Source organism: Pteropus alecto, unplaced genomic scaffold, assembly GCF_000325575.1.
Source record: "Pteropus alecto unplaced genomic scaffold, ASM32557v1 scaffold50, whole genome shotgun sequence".
Classification (NCBI taxonomy): Eukaryota; Metazoa; Chordata; class Mammalia; order Chiroptera; family Pteropodidae; genus Pteropus; species Pteropus alecto.
Window position 1 is genome coordinate 2,451,865 of NW_006431918.1, and position 7,879 is coordinate 2,459,743.

Here is a 7,879-nt window from a genome sequence, read left to right on the forward strand (position 1 = left end):
AATCTGTGTGATTTCACTCGAGTCTGCAGAAAATAGGTGTGTCTGTTCGGGACAATCTATAGACAGAGAGCAAAAGAAATGCATTAAGATTTCCAAGAGATCCTCAAGGAGTGATTGTCTCCCTTGGCTGCATATTAGAATTACTTGGGGGAGTTTTTTTTAAATTCCGGATGCTCAGGCTGCACATTAGGTCAATGAGATCAGAAGCTGGGTTGGGCTCCGGGCAGAGGTTGGATTAGGTCGGGAAGCAGGCTTCCGTCATTTTTACAGCTTCCAAGTGATTTCAGTGTGCTCCCAAGGCTGGAGTTGGCTGCTCTGAGGTCTTAAAGATTGGGGAAGGGTGGGGAGGGGTATCACATTATGGGGTACCTGATAAGCTTCTCAAAGGGAAAACATGCTTAAAAATTTTACAACTGCAGCCTGTTACTCAATCACCTAGTCTCTCGAGATAACAGGATTTGTTGGTTTGGCACGAGGAGTTGTTATGGCCTCTGAGGAAACATCAAGCACAGCTCACCGTTTCCATAATCGCTTTGCCTGGGCTCGAGTCCAAACATGCTCCTTTATTTTGCCTTACGTCAGATGTGGCGCACCAGGGCCGGATCTACATCTGCTGCTTCATGGAATCCAATTTTATTTTTAAGCCTCCACGACAGCCTCACCGAACCATCGCACGGCTGTTGGCTGGAATTACCTCCCTGCATATATCTAGGTGAGTTGTTTTTCTCCTATTTTCTGAAATTATTTCATTGGAGTACAACCCAAGTACTTGGAAAAAGTTTTCATCTAGTAGAATCTTAATATTAATACATATTTAATGAGTGTTCCCTGTATGCAAAGCGTGCTGTGATGTGCACATGATAAAATTTGAGTTAAGATGACATGAATCTTCCTCTTAAGTAGGTCACACTATAACGGGGGTGACCAAAAAGTAAAACATGTAAGCAAAAAAAAAAATACATTGACACAAATTCTCAATTTTATGAAGACATTCTGTGGAAAGAAGTGGGTAACTTATGAGGAAAGGAGGAGATGGGACACAAGTTATGGTGACAATTAAACTTAGTCTTTTTAACACTGTAGCTTTTTTACTGATTAATGAATTTACATAGAAAAAAATTGGAAACATAAAAATGTGTAAAGAAGATAAACAAAATATTACTAGTAATCTCACAATCCAGATTAAACAGATATATTTCATATATACATATGTACATGTGTATATAGTTGTGAGTATATGCATTATGTTATGCGTACATATTATATATAGGTATACATAAATCACACATTAATATATGTGTGTATATATACATGTAGGTAGGTGTACATACATAATATATTTAAACATACAATTGTATATTACATATACACATATATTATATACTTATTTATTTGTACATGCGCCTAAAAATTAATGTATTACACATGCACATACGCTACTGCCATATCTGCGAGAAGCTACAGAATGGCACCCCCTTCACTGTCCAGGTTCTTAATCAAAAATAAAGAGTAGAAGATTGTAATGCCTTTACTGTTGATAAAGACTAAGTTGGAGAACATAGCTCCGTGTGAGAAACCAAAGGGTCAGCTAACTGAAGTCCAAAATGACGCACTTACCCGCCCAGCCACACTTCTGGATGTGGAGAGACCAAGCTCCAGTAGGGGCTGGCTTGGCGCTGGAGGAGCAGAGTGGAATTTAAGCTCTCCGTAAGTAGGCTGGCTCTCCAAGAGGAGAACAGCACAAGCCATGTTTAGTCTTTACAAATTTACAGATATATGTAATTATTATGCAGTATATATGTAATAACATTACATATACTATATGTAACATACATGTAATTACAAATGTATATGATGTAGAGATTCAATGTTGTATTATTATTCTCATTTTCAAACCGAAGTATGTCTAGCTGGGTTGTTCTATAGAGGATATCAGAAATTTTGCAATGAGATCAAATGGTAGCAGTATGTTACTCCAATCATAAAACGCATAAAAGACTTTCTGTTCATGAAATTCCAACAGTAAAGAAGCCCTAATTTTATCTTTAAGCCCTCTGCCAATATTACATTTCTAGAGAAACATTAAATTCAAAGAATAAATACTCTTGCAAGTTAAATCCAAATGACATGAAGTCCAAAATCAAATTCCTTTGACTTTTCAAAATAAAGTCCAAAAGTCATTTTTCTCTAATCATAATTGTGCTCGGTTTAGTCAGAGGAGTTCACTGCCTCTGGAGTCAGTTGTTCTTTCAGCAACTGCAGCCTGGGATGGGCGAGGATCCTTTAGGGCCTCAGAAATTCTGAGTTCAATATCAAGACTAAGCATTCTCACTCCAAACAGGACTCGTAAAGTAACCCTAATCCCAGACTCACCAAATTTCGAATACAAGCCAAACTCCAGCCCTTAGAGCAATTATCCTTGGAAACAATCCTGTGCCTTACACCCAGCATGCTGGTCATCAAAGGCTATCCCTCTGACGTTTGAGGAATGATGGCCACATATAGTATATGTTACATATAGTATATGTAGATGGCCACGACCTTTGCTTCTGCTTGGCAGGTTTGCCAGCCAGTCTGCTTTTCTGGAATCCACATCCTGTGAACTTAATTGGTAGGAGCCTCTCAGCAAATGACCAGTTCTGTCACTATGAATTCACCAGATGTGGTGTAAGAGGTGGGGAGTGGGGGGAGGGGTAGCGACATCTAGAAGCCTACTGTCTCCTCCTGGGGATGGTTTGACGTAATGTCAACATCTTTCTTTGCAATGGCAGCAGCCCCTCCCCCAAACCAGGTGTTATTGAAGAATCATTTTTTTTCTCACTCGATTCATTCAAAACCTCCTAACTTCCATTTTCCTTTAAGCACTCCCTTCCTGAGGCAGAGCTCTATTCTGTGCCGGTGTGTAACAACACACTTTCTTTGCCTCTTGGAATGGAATTAATTCGGTCTAAAAACACGCTGCCTTCTAGAAAAGGATTTCACCTTAGAGCCACGTTTGTTTCAGCTGAAAAAGCTCCCTCAGAATTTCTGAGCTGAAGCTGCTATGGAGACTGTTGGAGGCGGGTGCCCCTGACGTCCAATGGCTCAGCCATGTGGTCTGGACAATCTCCTTCTTTTCTGTCCCATCCCTTCCTTGGGCACTGTGATATCCACGTGTCCAGCTACAATAATTATCATCTTGAAACTCACCCCAAGCACTTTTTTTCTACTATTTTCATTTTCTATGACTGAGCCTTTGGACAAGATGCAAATTTAAGGTCAAGGGCCTCACAGTTTTGACTTGTGCCCTGAATGCACAATAGAGTGCCACTTACTGCCAGCTGAGGCAAAAAAAAACCTTAAGCCTTAGTCACATGTTATTTTAACAGTTTAAAGCTAGAAGCTCCCTTGCGTTCCGTGGCTCATGTGTAACCTTGCTGACCTGTGATATACAGGCAGGTAATGGTCCCACTTTAGCTTAGCCGGTGATACCAGGCCAAGCTGCGCCTGCATCATAATAAACTACAGCAGCCTGCAGCCTTAGGTCTTAGCACCAGCCAGAGGTACTGCTTTGCTGAACCCTTGCTTTGCATTACAAGTTCAAGGTCAAAGTGCAGGAATTTGTACTCTCAGGCCATCTGTGTTGGCTAAAGGCCCATGCCTTTGGCTCTATCTCTGCAAAAAGTCTTTTAGGGTCAGAACCACAATAAGTTGCATCCTTGGCAAAGTCAAAAGTACCTAGCGACTAATGCTTAAGGACTCTTAGCAAGGTGCCAGCAGTTAAAAGCTAACTTTGCAAGTTGTAAACCTACCTGGCCTCCTATTCATGTTAAAACTTTCTGCCCAGAGACTAAATACTAGGGTCACTCAGAAGTTCATTCCACATGAGATTTGCTTTCCAAATTCTTCTTGACTCATTTCTCAATGTTCTCATTCACGAAACATACCATATATATATCTATATCTATCTATCTATCTATCTATCTATCTATCTATCTATCTATCTACCTATCTACCTCAAATTTAGTAAAATATATATCAAATTTAGTAAAATACATATAATATGATTTAATAAATTGTAATAAATAAAAACAAGTACTTGACATACAAAAGAAAATTATACATATCAAGTATTTATTTATTTTACTAAATTAGATCATACCATACAGAGAAATATGTATTTTGTGTTCATACATCAGAAATATTTAAAAATATTTCCTAATATCATTATTACAAATTTTTAAAAATTAAACATGTTAAATCACAATGCCCCTGAACCTGGTGAAAACAGTAAGTGATACAGTAAAGCTTTATGAAGGGTTCATGCTCTTGCCCATCCTCCAGTTTGAGTATCTGGAAGCAACCGTTTCTTATTCCTTTAGCTGATTCTTTTATTTACTTTTTATTTTTTAAATTGAAATGTAATTGACATATAATACTATATTAGTTTCAGCTATACAACATAATAATTCAACATTCATGTGTCTTGATCACAATAACAAATCTAGTTAACATCTGTCTCCATAGTTATAGTTATGCATTTTTTTTCTTATGAGAACTTTTAAGATCTACTTTCTTAGCAACTTTTAAATATGCAATTCAGTATTATTAATTATAGTCACCACGCTGTGTATTCCATCCCTATGTCTTATGTATTTTATAGCTGGAAGTTTATACCTTTTGATTCTTAGCTGATTCTTAAATGATTCTTTTTGTTGTTCTTTCCTTAGTTCCTGAATACTGTCTTGTACTGCTATTTTTCAATTATTCGATTTCGAGTTATTTATTTACTCTTTAGTCTTTTAATCCATCAACCTCCTAGTATAGTTAAATCACTATTTTTAATTAAATCAATAAACTATGTAAATGTAGTTTACTTGAAAGCCAAATGGGTTATTCTTTTGCAGGTTTTCGTTTACTAAGAGTTTCTATTTTTTTTTTTTTTTGCCCGCTATGTACTTTATCTTAGTATTATATTTAAACTGTTTATCAGACGTTTAATGGAGTGTTTGTTTCTCTTATTTAGTTCCCACGGAACACTCTGTTCCCTATCTGTCATCTGAACAAGTCTTTTTAGAATGGCTTCGAGGGGGTCACCCTGGGACTTGCTCTTGGGTAGGAAGCCTCTTGTCCTAGAACTTTCTTGGATTACTATCTTATTTTGCTAGAGCAAAAAAAAAAAAAAAAAAAAGTGTGGGAAGTGATATTTCTGAAAACAACTCGTCTGAATATGTTTGTTCCAAACATTTGAAAATTTGGCTAGACATAGGATTTTAGCTCCAAATCTATTTCAGATCTCTGAAAGCTTTGCTCCACGACTATCCGACATCAGTGTTATTCCGAGAAGACTGATACGAACCTGATCCTTCCTCTGTGGATGACCCATCTGTTTCTCTCTGGAAACTATTAGAACCTTGTCTTCATTTTTTTGGTTCTAAAATTACACAAATACTTTGTCTAGGAAAGGAACTTTTTCATACATCTATTTGTCACTTTGCAGGTACTTTCAATCTGGAGACATGTCCTTCAAGTCTAGCAAATTTTCTTGAGTTGATTCTTTGATATTTTACAAACTTCTCTTTTCTCTGCCTTCTCATTATGAATTGCTATTAATCACATCAATATTGATTATTTGTTAGTCAATAAACAGTTTCACAAATGAGGTGCAAGTGCTTGGTTTGGATGCTTATCTTGGATCTGATAGAAATAAATTCCTAACAGTTTTTTGGATGTTGAATCTTCAGACCTTCTCTTAGGCAGGGTCACAGAACCAGTACCTGAACTTCTCCCAGAAGTCATGTGGAGCCCAACACCATTATTGTGTAGGTGTAGACACCTGGATAATTTAGGTAAAAATTTCAAGGTCTTGCAGATAGTTAGTGGCAGAGCCTGGATTAGACTCAAAGATTCTCATTTCCTAGCTAGGTTCCTTTTCCATTGCATAATGTTTCTCTAGTCTGTCACTACACAGTAGCTTGAAGGACAAATTCACACATCTTAGTGCAAACATGATGAATGAGGTTTCCAAAGGAAATTCTAGAGATTGTTATAAAAACAAACAAACAGGGGATAAGGGCTACTGAGATGGCAGAAACTGAAGACATCCTTCAGAGGAGTGGATTTTAACCCCTACTTCTGCATCAATTCTGCTGACACCTCTTTCCGCAAGTGCTTATGGAGCCATTTGCTAAGATACACAGCGATCATTACATATATTTAATATTTAAATATAACAATGCTTCCTCAGGAATGATTATTGAACATTGTTTAAATTATATAAAGGTTTAAATGCATATAGAAAGCTTTGTAGTAGAAAAGTGGTCTTAGTTTAAGCATGAAGACTGAATCATGTTAAAGAAAACCCCAAATAGAGCCCATGGCTTGAGTCCACTGCTAACCCAACCACCCATAGCTGTGAAACCAAAACTAAAACTGTCCTGATTTCCCTGAAATGATGACTGACCTCAAACAAGCTTTCTTCACGTCGATGTCACCATACCCTAACTGGAATGTAAGTTTCTAGGGACCAACCACAGTGGAAAACAATGTACTCACCTCACATCCTCATTCCAGAGCTCTAACTGCTGAGACCTGAACCCTTTTTATTTTGAAGTCTCATTGTTTATAAACAATTTGCTTCTTGCGTAATAAAATATTCATATCAAATAAGGCTCTCTGAATTTTCTTTTGACAGATCCTACCACACTCGCTATGTATGCTGCTATGGATAAGTTAAACTCTGCAAGTTTCTTCATTAGTAAAAATGTAGAAATAATGATGAGATTCATTGGAGTATTCTAAACACTGGATGAAATTATGCATATAAATTAATTAGCTCAGTGGCTGTACATGGAATGTGCTCATAAAAATGTATTAAATCAGTGAATGTTTGTTTATGTTGTTTGTCACATGGATTTCCCATAAGATTTCTCATGCATGTAGTTATTTGGTAAATAGTATGTCCACTAAATGTTAAAGGGTCTGGGGAACTTTGTTCACATTCAAAGTTGCTGACAAGTAGTTTTATCTCAGTTGACTTGCTCATAAGCAAATAAGAAATGTTACAAATGACTAATATCAACTGAAAGAATAGTTTAGGATATATGTCATTTTTGATATTGTAAGGTCAGAGCATTTTGCACTAGGTTAGAGGGGTGTCTTCAGTGAAGAAAAATATTTTTTTCTCCAATTGTTTATTCACAAGGTTATGGGATGTATATGTACTCAAATACATATACTGTAATAATTGATCATTAGTGATAAAGATTAAATGTTTAAATGTATAATTTAGGTGCTGCTCAATATATTCATTCATTCAAATGATCATTCATTAAACTCATTTGTTCATTTATTTATCGAATATTTATTGAGTTTCAAATCACTGTCCGAACGCTAACAGTCTTATCTCTATTACCTAATTCATTTGGAAAAATAAGGAACAGTATAGGAAATTAGAACAGAAGTAAGTGAATGTTCCTTGTTATTGCTGTGTGCTTAGATTATTCCCACCTCTTCTAAGAACTAAAGTCAAGGATATAAACCAGCATCGAGGATATAAACCAATAGAAATAAAATAAAAACCACATGTGTAATTTCAATTTTCTTAGTAACATTTAAAAAGTTAAAAAAATAGGTAGAATTAATTTTAATAATATATTTTAATGTCATATTTTCAAGATATCACCATTTCAATATATAACTGATATTAAGATTATAATGATAGTTTACATTTTTTTCACACTAGGTCTTTGAGATCTGATGCGTATTTTGCACTTAAGATATATCTCAGTTTGGACTAGTCATATTTCAAATAGTTAACAGGCACATGTGACTAGTGGCTGCCATATTAATGTAGATTACAGACAAGGTTTAGGAGGTGGGCATACCTTTTTGGAGGTCA

General features: G+C 36.2%; 1 long non-coding RNA gene across 1 annotated transcript in view; it reads left to right on the plus strand.

Annotated features, from left to right (window-relative positions):
* The first annotated feature begins 234 nt into the window (after positions 1–234).
* LOC112474113 overlaps positions 235–7,879 on the plus strand; it is a 15,597-nt gene continuing 7,952 nt past the window's right edge. The window contains exons 1-2 of the long non-coding RNA XR_003044288.1: positions 235–320; positions 583–712. This is a non-coding gene — a long non-coding RNA (uncharacterized LOC112474113). The remainder of the gene's footprint in view (positions 321–582; positions 713–7,879) is intronic.